General features: G+C 42.9%; 1 long non-coding RNA gene across 1 annotated transcript in view; it reads right to left on the minus strand.

Moving 5' to 3' along the window:
* Window positions 1–16,006, minus strand: part of LOC124852283 — a 108,119-nt gene that overhangs the window by 19,537 nt on the left and 72,576 nt on the right. The window contains exon 6 of the long non-coding RNA XR_007032897.1: window positions 7,643–7,855. This is a non-coding gene — a long non-coding RNA (uncharacterized LOC124852283). The remainder of the gene's footprint in view (window positions 1–7,642; window positions 7,856–16,006) is intronic.

Here is a 16,006-nt window from a genome sequence, read left to right on the forward strand (position 1 = left end):
ATGTGATTAATCCAACTTGATTAAATTAACGCACAACTTTTCACTTTATTTTTGTTCTGTGCTTATACGGCTCCTGCTGTATTTTCTCACACAAAGAGGCAGATGTGATGAGAACAGCTGTCAGGTTTCTGGTAGGATAAAGACAGAGAGGAAGAAGACAAGAGGAGAATGACTCAAGGAAAAGTGCAGTGTTATTGTCTAAGCCTGCCTTTGTTTACACTTGTTTATGATTAAATCCATGGTTTTATTGTTGCCTTTAGGAATGGTAAGCAGCTCCCATTTCCACTCCCTCCTTCTATCCAGTCATCCATCTATTCATCAAGCTTTCTTCACCCTGCTGGAAATGATCTTTGGGCCAGACTGTGTTTTTTCTGACTGTCTGTTGGCTTCTTCTCCTCCTTTTGTCTCTTTTTCTGTCTGCTTTCGCCTGACTGTATAGCGGTCACTTGTATCCCCTTGTGTGTGTGTGTGTGTTTCAGCGCACATGCACTATACCATAACTGCATATAGCAAACTACGTTGTATGTCATTTGGCTCCTTGCCTGCTGGTTTTATCTAAATTGCTTTAAGTCTTCATTCTGATGACTACGAAGAAAATAAAACTATGATTATGGTTGTAAAAATTATAGCGGCAGTAATATAATCATAACGGCATGAGAATGAACATCATGACATAGTGGATGTTGGGTATTTGAGGAGCTCGTCTTGCCGAACCTGTTTACTTGAACTAGCAATGTTCATGAGGGATCATTTCTAATATATTCAGACTAGAGCTTTTAATAACAAGTATGTGTTTACTACAAAGTCGAGCACAGTTAACCTGCAGTCAACAAGTAGGCTGATTTTACACGACAACATTTTCCAAACATTACAGTAAAGTTAGTTTAGTTGTAGTAATATTGCGACTAGATAATGTAGCTGTACTGTAGTTGGTTTCACCGTCTTACAAAGCTGAACGCTCATCTTCACTTACACAAAAAATAGGACACACACACACACACACACACACACAGAGAGTCACAGTGATTGCAGGAGCTGAAATGTGCAGTTGTAGCACATTTAACTATATCATATGGAAGCGGCCCTATTCTTTCCTGCACATATTCTTATTATCAAGGGCTCTTACAATGACTCAAATTAAAACTCCTATTAATCCAACAGTGTAATCCCTCCATTGCATGGAGCAGTCTTTTCAGCTTGAGTGTGGATTAGAGAACAGTGAGACCCTGTGTTGGTGGTCACTGGTGTATAACACCTCATAAAGATAATATGCCGTGTGTGTGCATGCGTGTGTGTTTCCTGCTGTGCTGGTGGTCAGCTTTGTATAGCACAGAAAGCGTGTCTATGTGTGTGTGTGTGTGTGTGTGTGTGTGTGTGTGTGTGTGTTCGGGGGTATGTTGTACATGTGGATAATGTGCTTCTTTTCTTCCTTTGTGGTTACCTGGTGAAGGGGAAAATCCCTATGAGGTGGTCTTCTTGCAATGTGGACTACAAAGAAGGGGGCCTTTAACAGAGGAAACAGTGAATTAATAAAATAAGCCCCCTGAGTTGAAGACTCTCGCTAGGCTGAGGCCTCAGAAATGGCATGGAAGGAAGAGTTTGGATGCAAAAAGCAGAAATGAGGAAGACAGAATTTAGTATTAAGTGAACCTTGATGCATGCTGATTTCATACTTTATCCTCTACTGAATTGAAGAGCCAGCGTGTTCCCCGTGCCCTCACTCAATCAGAGGCCTAATTGGGGGTCTGCACCTTAAATAAGCTTCTTTGCTAAATTATCTTTTTCTAAGCAACAACTCTGACTTAAAATCAGCATTTTCCTTTCAAATTAATCCAGGTTGCAGGACCCTTTTTGTTAATCTCCCTCCCTCCTCACCCTCTCAGGCAACACATCTCATTGCTAACACCGTGTCCCTTATTTGGATGTATATTATCTCTAAGTATCTATAAAACCTTAATTCCAACCCTCATAGCGAAAGAGAGAGCTAATGCACCTCTTGACCCTTCTGCATCTCATTCCCTGAGATCATTTGCGAAACCCAAATTGGAACTTGTCGGCTAAACAAAAAACCCAGATAGTGAATGGGAAATTGAAACAGCAATAATAATAATAATAAAAAAAAAACGTTTTTATCCCTTTGCTGCTGCTGTATGGGAAAATCTATACTGTACAGGCTTCACACAATCATGAAAAGATATTGGTCAGAGAGATGCACGGCTGCACAGCTCTCACCGGAGCTTGGAATGAATGTATTCATCACGCACTGTTGTTGCAACCCAAATGGGGACAATCTTAAAAGGTGGTCCTAAACATAAAAACAGTTTATCTTCATTTGAAGCAATGATGCATGTGTGTGTGTGTGTGTGTGTGTGTGTGTGTGTGTGTGTGTGTGTGTGTGTGTGTGTGTGTGTGTGTGTGCGTGTGTGCGCGCATGTGCATGCATATGTGGAGAGATACAGCATGTATATATTCATGGATGACTTTTATAGCCATGAAAACAAGCCCCACTAGTCCACAGTGGCAACCAAGCACATATTATTACGTTTTACCATCACCATGAGCTCATAGCATAGTAAAATGACAAATAATGTGCCATGTATGTATGTTCACAACTTACTGTAAGGCTGTGCACACTTTATTTTGCCGGTGGTGGTTGTTATTAATAGATAATGTTCTCCAGCTCTTCGACTTCTTGTTCTCTGAGAAACAGAGTTAAAGGTAGGGTTGGTAATCCTGTCAAAGCTAGCAGGAGCAGGCACTTTGAAACAATACAACCGATACATCCCATCGGCCCTCATGCAAAGCTACGCCCCCAAAAACCCATCAACGTGCACTGACAGACAACTGTTAGAATCCGACTTTTCCATGACTGACTCGCTAACTTCTGTCTGTCGTCTCTGCTTCAGCAGTGTGTGTCTCACAGGCTTGGTCATGTGCAGCGAGAGCTCAGGCGGGGTCAGTTTGTGACAGACAGGTATGCCGGCCAATCATTTTAACTTTATTTATTGATGGCTATCTGGACTCGAATAACTTTTCAAATAAGATAGAAAAGTGTTTCAGAAAAAATGGCCAACCCTACCATTAAGATAATCAAAATGAAATAACTTTTTGCTGTATAAGGCTCACTCACTTTTTAAGCTGTTGTTGGATCCTTTGGATCCGCAGCTTCTTCTTCTTCTACTATGATTGTCCCATTATATCAGCACTTGTGATACTGGTGTCATTTTCTACTGCAGGCCTGATGAAGTGTTTACCCCAGCCCACCGACCAATTACTCTTTTTCTTATGAAAATATTGCTGTATTAATGCCGGATAGATGTGCTGCGGTTGTTCTGTGGGTTAGCACGCACAGAGTGTCAGGTACAGTGCAGAACAAAAATCTCCTAATCCCCTAACTCTTTGCTACTCATTATTATTTCACAGGGCAGCCGTCCCAAATACATAAGGCCCTTACCCTGCTCAGCCCAGTCTGCCAAGCTCCGACTCTGGGTTTGATGTTCCTCCAACATCCAACAGACTATGATTATTTCATTCCTTTTTTTTTTAACATAACCCATCAATTATTCAACCTTTGCTGGAGCAGATTTGATTTTTTTGATTTAACAAAAATAAGTGCGTGTGTGTGTCCACCCATCTAAGGGGGGAGACTGAATATGAAACGTTCCGCAAAGATAATACATCATGCCTTAGATGAGTGATGGATGGTGAAGGGGTGGCGTAGAAGGGGAATAAAAAGGCATGTGCTCCAGAATAAATGATAACTGCATTAGCATAGGATCGCAAATGCTCCCTTCGCTCTACAATAAATTGCCTCCCATCCTCACGGTGAACCACACAACAAGTGTAACTGTGACAGTAGTGAGAGAGAGAGAGAGTGTGTGTGTGTGTGTGTGTGCGTGTGTGTGTGTGTGTGTGTGTGTGTGTGTGTGTGTGTGTGTGTGTGTGTGTGTGTGTGCTGGTGACTTTTCTTGCAACAAGCATAAAAAGATTATAATAATATACATTGACACAAATCCATTACCTCCAGGTTTTGCATTGCAATTAAGTCAATACCCACTGGGCATGGATAGCAAACCTTTACTGTATCATTGTGACAAAGTCCTAAAAGTTAAAACTTTTCCCTTAAGCATTTCATTGTTAAATTAATTAGCTGGTGATGCACACGTCCCTCATTAATTCATACCTTTACAAAAACCCTCCCTTTATCCTTTAGCCTCATTTCCTTACTCTCACTCCCCCTTTCCCTCTCTCTCTCTCTCTCTCTCTCTCTCTCTCTCTCTCTCTCTGTGCTGCCATTCCTCTCCTCTCCTTACATCCTCATCTCGGCTAATGAGCCCACTTAAATGTATGCCAAAACACAAACAGCAAGAGAAGAAGAAGTAGGTGCAGTGCTTACTGGAAGATCCTGTTTGTTAAAGGATTCATCATGTGAACTGTTTTCAATAAATAATAAATGCAAACGCTGACTTTTGTCTGCAGACGAGACTCCGGCACATGAATTATGCATTGTTATTCCTGGATAGGGCAATGCAGGGACAGAGTGGCAGTATGTTGCATGTGTGCATGAGTTTGTGCATGTGGCAGATCCCTGGGACACACTGAGTACAGTTTGTGAGGCTTACAATCAAGGCCCCTGTGTGGGCACAACTCACTGCGATTACAACATTGCTTTGTGTGCAAATACATCTGTGGCCTGAACCTGAAGCACCTGGAAGTTCATTTTGACTTTGACTTTCAATCTCAACTCAAAGGGATGAAAAACTGAGCCGATTAATTATAGCTTATCAAGTCTCTTGATTGGCTGAATGATGAAAAGCAGGATGTGTGTGTTCTCGCTCTGCTCTCCTGTGTGTGTGTGGGGGTGCCCTCCCAGCACATTTGTGTTTTACAGTATTTTTTCCATTTGATCTCTCGCTCTCTTTCCCTTCGCTCCTCTCTTTCCCAGCTTTCTCCTGCTCCGAAATCATTACGACAACAAAGGCAGCTGAGTTCCCGCTAGACAGTGCAAAGGTTCCACTGGCAATGCTAAAATGGATGTGTGTTTTTCTTTTTCTCGTCTCTTGTCACCGGGGGAAACATGAGTGGAAAAACTTGATTGAAAATCAGGAAAACAGGGAATAATTACAAAGAGGAGGAAAGGCACCCATCCACCCATGACAGCAATCATCACTGATCTCTGCTGTCATTTCACTCTGCGGTAAATAATTCATCAAAAGAAACAAAGGGGAAACAAATATGCAAATAAACCCCAAAAAGGCCACTAACACTGGCCTACTGCCACATGGGAAGAATAGTCGCGGATTATTATCATGGCAGGTTATGGCTGTGATGAATCTGAATTTCTCTTGTTTCATCTACCTTGACAGTACTGAAGTCACACATGCACGGAGAAAGGGAAAAAAACGTGAAGGGATTTGAGGGTTTGATTGAGGAGGGAAGGGAAGGAGGGAGGGAGGGAGGGATTAAGGACAAGGGGAATGGAAGGATTGAGAAAGGGGGGGGAGGAAAAGGCAGGGAAGAGGGGCAGTCGACATCGGAGGGGAGAAGAAAGAGATTTGGGAGGGGATGGGAGGAAAGGAGGGAGGGAAGCTTTTGAGGGTGTATTCGACAGTACTGTGAAAGGTAGCCATCAAGGGCTTTGATGAAAAGTGCAGGCCTTCTAAAGCTTAGAAGTGACAGCATATGATTTGGTCAAAGCATGAAGCTTTTCAAAGGTAGACATTCTCACTCCCATTCATCTCTCCCGGGTTTGACTATAACTTTTTGGGGCTGAGCTCGAGCAAAATTCTGAATTGCTTTGACAGATTGACTGCATGTGGTATTGTCCCGGTGACTTACAGACAGGAGGCTGGCTGGAAATGTAGACATCCTGAAATGAAGGGGGATTACATGTAATGTTTCACAAAACCGTCCAAGATCAGCGGCTATGCAGAACGCCGAATTTTTTTTATCGAGGAAGTGACATTAAGATGCCTAAGTCTGTATGCCAAAGAGAAACCTCATTATCTTTGTCCTTGGTGCTTTAATGGCACCCATATGAAAGTGTTTAATCGAAGTATAGCTGCTATGAATGGAATTATTTGTGAGCGTGTTTGATTGACCAAAAACATGTCTCGTTAAAACATTCAGCTGCCCTGAAAAACTCACCTCAAGAAACGCAATCCATAATTTGCGGTGCATTAAATGCAGCTTTTTGTCTCTTCGTTCATGCTACAAACACACTTCTTATGGATACTGCATGTGTATTCTACATATTGTAGCACCTTCACACGTGGACACTGCTGTGCAATTGGCCACATATTTTTCTTGGAGTGGTGCTCGAGGCTTATTAGCAGTTTGGCTCGCGAACAGCAATATGGACAGGCGTTCTGAGCCAACAGTCGTTAAAATTGAGGGTTGGGGTTTACAGTCCGAGGTCAGTGGTAACAGGCAACAAGCCTGACAGATGATACTGGTGTGTCGTTTTTCACACACACACACACATGCACACATGCCCGTGTGCACACACACACAGCACACACACACACACACACACACACACACACACACACACACAAACACATAGATTATGCTGGAAATAGCATGCAATTTAACACTTACACACCTGCGATACTGCTCCAAACGTGTAAAAAGAAGCATGTGCTCAAAATTGAACACGCATGCCTATGAGGCCCTTGTCTAATCATGGTGTCTATTTTTCTCTGTCTCTCTTTCTCTCTCTCACTGAATGCACACACACACACACATACACATGCTCACTCACTCCCTCACACACACACACACACACAGATAATAGTGTCTAATTTAGACCCTCATATCTGTAGAGTTCTCCAGAGGACTAGACCTCATCAGGAATATATTGGTGACCTACATACTAGGAACACACAGACACACATGAACACACACACACACGCATTATAGCTGCACATGCTTTGGCACTGGCACACAGACATGTACGGTGCTTACAGGCATCTGCAGTGCATGCCTGCCATACAAGACACGTGCACAGAAACATGCCCGTGCACCCTGGGTATAGCTGTGCCCACACATTCAGAAGCAGAAACGCACAGAGATGCAGACGTGTAATCCTGTCTATATGTCTGTGTCCGCCCACTCCCTGAACATACACAGATATAGTGTGTGCGGAAACAGATAAACTCCCACTTCTTCTTGAAAAGGTCAGAAATGTTATTGTAACACAAAAACAAGAGCAAACACTCATAATGTCTGTAAAAGTATGAAATGATGGATGGGAATGTGGTGATGCTGGTGAAGTATAGAGTCAGAGGCACACTATATAGCAGCTTGGTGCTTTAAGTAGACTGGATTACGGGTTCAAATCAACTTTTATAAGTTTGTTAGAGTTAAAAACTTTACAAGTCAACAGGTTCAAATCAGGAATTTTCATTCATTCAAAGGTATTGTTCACATCATAAGATATTAAATGTCAAGAAATAGCCAAGTTTGGCATGGCCTCCACATGGAGACATTATTTCATGTTTTAGAGAAAGTTACATCATCTGTTTCTTTACAGTGTAATTGAAGTCTCGCCAGCTCAGTCTTTTTAAAGCTGCCTCACAGAAATATTTGATCTACTGCTATAACTGGATGGTTTAGGATTCCAGGAAAAGAGACAACATACCTGAATGCCGTGTCAAACAGAAGCACTTTTCGGCTGAGTGGTAGATCTGCCGGTGATGCGGTAACCGTGCCATGTTTCTGCTGGGAAGAGCTGGAATCGCTGTATCCATGCTGTATTATGCATTCTGTTGGCACCAGACAGACCTCCAGTCATCATTCATCATTCATGGGCATCGTCTGTCAGCTTCACAGTCTACTAAACGGCCGAGAGGACCTGACACGGAGCAGGAGAGAGAGAAAGGGAGACAATCTCAACAAAGCATACAGGAAGGCCTGACTCATGCACAGTTATCACCACTGCAAACTCCTAGACAGAGTGTGTGTCTGAGACGCTGACCAAATAAGTGATGAGAGAGTGGGGTGAGATACGAGATGGCATTAACAAGAGAGAATATAAAGGAGATTATTATCATCACTCTTCTCATACAGCTCCTAATATCTTTTAACGACCTGGTGTCATGGAAAGAGTCAAACTGCTTCCAGTGGTAGGTTAAAGAGAGGTTTGGAACCCCTGCTGCAGGATATCTGCCAATGTGTGGAGACGTAGGCAGACGTTTGTGGGTGACTGTCTGCTCAGCACCGTGTTTATAGAAGAACCTGACTCATGCACTGCATTGAAGGCTGTGTTTGAAGAAGATGAGGTTAGGGCCACAACTGGTGCAGAAATAGCACATGACCGACATGGAAACACATTAACTTTTTTCACATTTATGGCTGGTGAGAGGGACTCTGACTCGTACGGTACGTAGTCATGGCTTCACTTAGCACCGCAGAAGCATTTCAACCGCCCCATCTATAGTCTTTACAATGAATATCAGAGTATATAGACGGAAGACATGCTCCACTTCCTCCCACTAACCAGAAATGAAGCCATAGTATTGCCGGATACGTTCGCTGCCACCTTGCACATATGGAGTCTGCGCAGTGGTGATTATGACTTTTTAGTTTGGTCCACATCCCATCCACTAACATGGGAAAGGTGGGATTTATGACCTATACTGCAGCCTGCCACCAAGTGTCGAACAAAATACTTTGGCTTCACTTTTGAGGACCTGTAATGTCGTCCATCTTTACATACAGTCAAATACGGATTGTGTTTGAATCAAAGTCCGTCAATAAAGAGCATTATAGGAGTTGTCTGAATGTAACAATACAATCATCGGATGTTTATGACCAGATATTAACCTCTTCAGCCAACCAGAGTACGTATCTCACGTGCAGCGTCTTCCAGAGGTGTCTCACAAAACTTCAGTTTCTCAGTGTGAACTGTCGCTGGAGACGACACAGCAGAAAAGCTGATCCTCCCTCGCCCAGAGAATCCGCCTAGAAGGCAGTCCCAGTTACAGATTGTCTAATTATCTGTTGCCTCAGTAAATCAGACCCTAATTACAGGCAGATTGTACGAGCAAATTGACTGGAATTTGAGCCGTGCCTTCTCTTATGTAAATCTGGCCCTTGGAGTCAAAAGACTGATGTAGTTTATTTCATTAATGGCAGGAAGTTGTTTGAGGCAGAAGAGTTGAAACTCTGAACCCAGTAAGTTGATCAGGATGTTAATTAAAAGTCAGACAGACTGACACCAGGGAGCGACTAGAGCTGCCCTGAAGGAGGACCAAATTAATACCTGCTGCAGTAACTGTAGACAAATTCATAAAAGGGTGACATAAAAGTCACGTCTCATCTCATGTTACTGCAGAAACATATAGCACAACAGCAGGATTAGAAAGGTTGACACAGCAGTCTGTGAGTTGTACTTGGGACCAAATAAAACACGGATACACTATCTCTATGTGCATCCCAAAAACGGTGCGAATAAAATATGACTAAAGTTTTGAAAAAGTTACTACAAGCCTCACGACCTTGCCAGAAAATAAAAAGGCTTCCTCTCTCTGTTCAGGGAAAACAGAAGTATGGCAAGATAGTTTGTCTCCTGCTGCCTCTAGGCAAGACAGAAAGAAGACGAATCATCTATGCACTTGCACCCACTGCCTCACTGCTATATACGGTATAGATTGATACTTTAAGGTGAAATAAAGAGGAGATCTTTCTAGGATTTAGCTCTTCTTCATTGTGCGTTTGCTCTGATGCAGATTTATAAACCTTCATTCTGAACATCACAAATTTAATCTGTGATCTCTGAGTGCTTTCTCTTTGCTCCGTATTTATTTTTTTATTGAATGTGTGCACTTATTTATTTGCTGATCACTATCATTTAATTTTGCCAGATGTCTTTCTTTTAATTTATCTATTATTTCATTCTGTGGATGCAATTACATCACAAACAAGAAGGGTACTCGGACAGTGCATACCTTCGCTAAGGCTAACACCCTGTCTGGCCATGTCAAAGAAAGTGGAAAAAACTCTGTTTGTCCATTTATCTACTTCTGCTCCAAAATGTAATGGGTTCTTTCTTGAATCATGTTCTACCCCTTCACAGAATTTCATGAAAATTCGTTTAGAAGTTTTTGAGTAATTGTGCTAACAAACTGGTGAAAACCTTAGAAGGGGACTCGCGCATACCTCAACAAGGCCCAACCTGCCCCTTATGAAGTCACATTTAAACTCGCTATTCCAGATTCTGGATTTTATGGCCCAAACATGCCTGTTTTTTATCATCAAGATCCATTAATTATTGTCGGGAAAAATCTACGAAAATGTTGAAAACACCCTACTTCGCAGTGGATCAGCCCCTGATCCAGATCTGCACCAAAATTTAATGGGCTCTTTTCCAACCCATACTGCATCTTTTCACCAAGTTTTGTGGTAATCTGCCCAGTATAGTTGTTGGATAATTCTGCTAACAACAAACAAATGCAATTATAGGATAACCTCCTTGGCAGAAGTAATGAAACATGTCCTGACCATGAAGCAAGTTAGATCTGAAAAAAAGGGGGGTAGAGGGTTCAGTGTGATGGAGATATGTCTCGATCGCATGATGTTATTTTCATGAAATGTGACAGAAAGCAAACTAGAGGCAAATTTAAAGGGGCAGAGAATGAGAGAGAGACTGACAGACAGACAGAGTAAGAGTACGCTGAGTGGAACAGACAGCATTTTGTAATCATACATTCAGCGTGCGCTACCAAAGAGCTGAGCCACTGTTATGTAAACCAGAATGAAACATTCATGAGCGAACCATGGTCTCGCTCGCAACCTATCAGGATAGTGCATGAATGGCCCATATGGTGGGTTGGCTTCTATCTGAAACCCATCTATAGCGAATGGACGAGAGAAGATGAAGGGCAGAAACAGGGGTGTGCGCAGGGAGGAGGAGAGGAACGAGTGGAGAGACAGGGATTAGGCAATAAAAAGACAGATGAGATCAAGAGACAGCTCCGACACGCTCAGGCAGCGTATGCCTTCTGTGAGCCTGGGAGCTAACCACACGCGCACACACACGCACACACACGCACCCATGCACGCACACACGCACACACACACACACACACACACACACACACACACACACATGCACAGACTCTGTGATGTGGTTAGCTGTGACTTTGTCCCTGACTGGGTGTATAGATGGGATGTTTAGAAAAGGGCTGCACTCTCCGAAGTTGTGCCAGGTCTCCCACCACACCACACCCCACCATCGTAAGGAGAAGGGGACTTAGTGGGCTTATGGCTTCTGTTGTGGTTTCTTGAATTCTCCCCCTCTCTACTCCTTCTCTCTATGACTCTCACTCTATCTCTGCCCTCGGTGTCTGTCTGTTTCGCGGTCCGACGCTCCGGTTCCCTTCGGCTGTTTCTCCGCATTTTCCTCTCCCCTACATCCATCGATCCTGCTCTCATCTTGAACCCAGTCACCTCACTCATTTTCTAATACACAAACCATGAATAACATTTGCAGTGATACGACAACACATCTGAATGGAACCCTTTAAATAGGCAGTGTAAACTCAGCAATCTGAGCTCTGACAAGGAAAGAAGAGAGGACCTTTGAGAGCTTTGTGAGAGAATTAAAACGCTGGGGCACTGGGACACTATGAAAGTATTAGTGTCAGGAAAAAGGCGCAGATTGATTCCACAAGTAAGAACCTGATCTTTGGGGCATGTGTAGACCTAAGTGCTGTAACATGAACACAGGAGGAGTTTAGATTAAAACTCTAATAAGTATAGGAGCCTGAACTGCACCGTTCTGTGATCATAAGGTGGTGGACTTTGTTGAGGTTTAGGGCTTCTGTTGTGGTTGCTTTGTACTTCAGTGCTATTGCTTTTTTTTTTTTTTTTTCATTATTATCATTATTATCATGACATTCATTCACCATTTCTCCATCACTCAGCCTCTGTCTTTCTCTCCCACCCCCAATCGTTTTCTGTTTCACACTCTCCTACAAAGTGTAACTTCAATATCCTTTAATGGATAAGATATTACTTGTACATTAACCCGCGCTACAGTTTATCCTTTGATTCACGTATACTTGCTTTTGTAGTTTCTTCTCCCTCCTCTCTTCTTTTTTTCTCTTTGCTCTTATATAACCCCTCGCTTTGTCTGGGAGGAAAAAGACCTATACCCAATCAAAAAAGAAATAACTTGCCTTCTGTGTCGCCAGGCACCGTGGCTGGAGCACGACTCTAGAGGTCTGAGTAATACCAAACTCAAATGTATAACACATTTCTACACAAATGCACGCAATGCTACTCGCGCACAAATAAAGATGAAGCCACGGGTGCACTTACACATACAAAGTCTGACAATCAGATTTTCTGTCTATATAAACGCACACATGCACACACAAGCACACTCTTCCATCATCCTCCCATAGATCCTTTCTTCCCGTTTCCTAAACCTCAAACACCCACACACTGTGTCTTGATTCAATTAAAGCACAGTCAAGTCTGGATTGTGACATATACCCCATGAAGTGGGAGGTGTGTGTGCGTGCGTGCGTGCGTGCGTGCGTGTGTGTGTGTGTGTGTGTGTGTGTGTGTGTGTGTGTGTGTGTGTGTGTGTGTCTGTGTGTGTCTGTGTGTGGGTGTGGGTGTGTGTGTCTGTGTGTGTCTTTTTTCTGTGAATCAGAAAACGTCATGACCTCCTTTGCCATGGCCCTTCCTGCTCATTGTGGTAATGGATGTGTGACCTTTGACCCCTTACTACATTCTGTGCCTGCCTTCCTCTGCTGCTGTCTGTCTTTCTTTCTCTCCATCAACTATTTTTGTTTTGTTTTGTTCTTTCTCTCCCTTCCTGTCTGTCCGTCTCACTCTCAATCTCTCTTACCTAATGAGACAGGGACTGTCCTCCTGTGGGGAAAGAGGTCACTGCCCCTGACACACATGCACACACATGCACACACACACACATTTACACATGCGGAGATAAACATACAGACATAGTCTCCACACATGCATACACATGCAGACATGCACACATCTATGCCGATAAAAGGACAAACCCCCACCACCACAGCCACACACACACACACACACACACACACACACACACACACACACACACACACACACACACACACACACTGACCCAGAAATCCCATCTCTATTATGCAGAACATCAGTTAGCTGATGGTGGAGCTGATTATGCAGCTACCCTCAGCAAGCCCACAACTCCCTGGTGGATATCTGCCTTTAAAACCCCGATCCCAAATGTCTTCTTAGCATATCAATAGAGAATGATATATTCCTAAACAGTAGGACTACCATACAGCGTTTCACAACTTCCTCATCCCGTCATGTCACAGGGATGACCCTGTTTGGAAGAAGACACGTTTAGGTAAACATTTCACACGTAAAGCATCAAAAAGTAGCATTTAATCGTCCCACTTATAATAACATCACAGAGGTTCACCATCATGAGTTGTTTGTTTGTTCATTAATATATTTTATAGTTCAGTTTGCCAAAAAAAAACGTATTACATGTAAAACTTGATCATTCCATGGCCATATACATTGTAGTTTGTGATTAAGCAATCCACCAAACTTGGTGACATTTGGACATTTGTTTGTCAACTCCACTAACAGATGATGGAAACTCAGACACAATGAATTGGTCCAGTTTTCTACGCCCAGACTTTTGCACAAACCATATTCAATGACTGACTGGGAATAGAAGTTGGAGCAGCTTTAGATAAAGAATCTTACAGGAGTGAGCATTGGAACTTTCCAACACTTGAATGGACACATGAAACAACCGGTAACTGGTTTAATTTCTGTTGGACATGGGGGAGCCTGAGGCTCAGATGGTAGCGTGGGTCACTAATCACAGGGTCGACGGTTCAATTCTTGTCCATGTGTCTCAGTGTCCCTGGGCTATTGAAACTGGATACTCTGATCTGATGGTCACTCCAGCGCCTTGCAAAGTAGCTTCTTTGTGTGTTTGCAGTGTGTATGAATGGCCCAATGAGAGATACACATATAAAGCACCATATAAACTTGCAGTATAATACATACCTAACATTATGTGCAGAAAATGTTGGGTAAAGAACTGGAATAAATAGTTTAGAATTCTGGAAACAATGTTGATCAATTCAGTAACTATGATGGTTTAGTTTGTTCCTCATTGCAGTGACAAAGTATCACCGCATATTTCTGTGCTACTAAAAGAAAACCATGTATGATCCGTAATTATATCATAGCGTGATAGAGCTGTGAAAATATCAGAAATACAACCTTGTTTTTATATTCAGTAACACTATAGTTTACTTTGAAAGCAAACTTTTAAATGTGTTTATATAATACTTCTAGACCTTTTAGTCTTCACTTTTTTTCACTTTTCACTCTCCATTGGCAAATCATAATTATTAAAATATCAGTTTTCTTAGTTTGAATTTTGCTAGTTTCCTCTATCAGCTAACATAGCAGGAAGAGTCATCAAGGCAAAATCCGAGAAGAAATGTCCCGATGTATGAGTTGATCGTTTCACCATCAAAGACCAGACAGTCGCTTTTCGCTGCATACTGCATTCATCTTTTATTTTTTGTGTCCAAGTCAGCAGCCACACAGAACCAAACTTCAGATCACTCTACAAATACCTTGGCTTGAGTGGGTCCCGCAGGACTGGCTTTATAGATTGGTGCAGTGCAGGGGTGAGTCGTGGTGACCCCGGCAAAGATTGCTTGCTAAGCAAATAAGCAAAGTAATCTGTGCCTGTGTGTGCGCGCACATGTGTGTGCTCATACGTGCGTGCGAGTGTGTGCATGTACGCCATATGCTTGTGTGTTTGTCTGCATATGTGCCTGAATGTGTCTGCAAATGGTTGTGTGTGTGTGCGCGAGCTGGTGGCCTGCTTACTCATGAGGAGCTGAGAATGTGGTGGTCCCACTAGCATGTTCATTGATAATGCCATGCATTGCCATTCTGCATGTTTTAGCTTGGTAATTGAAAGGCCATCTGTGGTCTACTGGGGAGCTTTAGTAAAGGGTAAACTACGAGGCTCATTATTTTAGGAGGATGAAGCCCTCTGAGGCCTAAACCAATTAGTTTGTGTCCAGTTTAACCTTCAGAAAACTCAATTACAGTATATAAGGTGTTTGCATGCGCACTAATCATGGATGTTGTTTGGGGTCTTATGCACATGCGGTAATAAAACAAAGTCAAGTTGACCTGAAGTTCTGGGCCGATAAAACCAGCAACTACTTTGTCAAACAGTGTTGTCCTCGCCACAACTTTGTCCGACAGAGCATATAGAAAAGAAAATTGGTTACACATATTGAGTGTGTGTCTGCTCTCCTGCCTTTGTAAGTCTGCCGGGTCCATAAACATGGAAACAGACATGACCTGCATGTCTCAGCAGTTTCCTGTGTAAGCTGAGCCCTCTGTGTGTGTGTGTGTGTGTGTGTGTGTGTGTCCATGGTTCTCCTGTCACTCCTCAGGCCTGCAGACCAACACTTTCCACACTATTAGTGTGTCCCAGTGTCTGCGCACCAGCACACGTGTGTGTCAGCCTTTACATGTATGTGTTTTTTCATCTGTCTCCCGTCACCACCAGTCCCTCTCTGCGCCATTAGGACCTGTTAAGATCAAGGGTCATTCCTCCAAGGGTCAAAGTTCACCCTCCCAAAGGGGAAAAGTCACCCGGGTCAGGTTTGCTGTGAGGTGACATTGAACAAGTACACATCTGCAGCCTCGACAACGAACACCTCTGGGAACTTGGAGCACATCCCAAGTGGCCGGCATTCAGCGCAATCAATACAAATCCATACCACTTTATACGCTGATGGGTAAACTGACATGGGAACATATTGTGACGCAGAAGTGGTAACTCAACAAAAAAGCAACATAAAAACTAAAGAATAACAGAGTTAAATCATGAAAGAACGTTGCCAAGATGAATTGAATGCCCCTTAGTGTTAGTGTTCAACATTTCTGACTTCAGCAAATCCAGTGACAGAAAGCAATTTGTACTATA

Source organism: Hippoglossus stenolepis, chromosome 8 (genome assembly GCF_022539355.2).
Source record: "Hippoglossus stenolepis isolate QCI-W04-F060 chromosome 8, HSTE1.2, whole genome shotgun sequence".
Classification (NCBI taxonomy): domain Eukaryota; kingdom Metazoa; phylum Chordata; class Actinopteri; order Pleuronectiformes; family Pleuronectidae; genus Hippoglossus; species Hippoglossus stenolepis.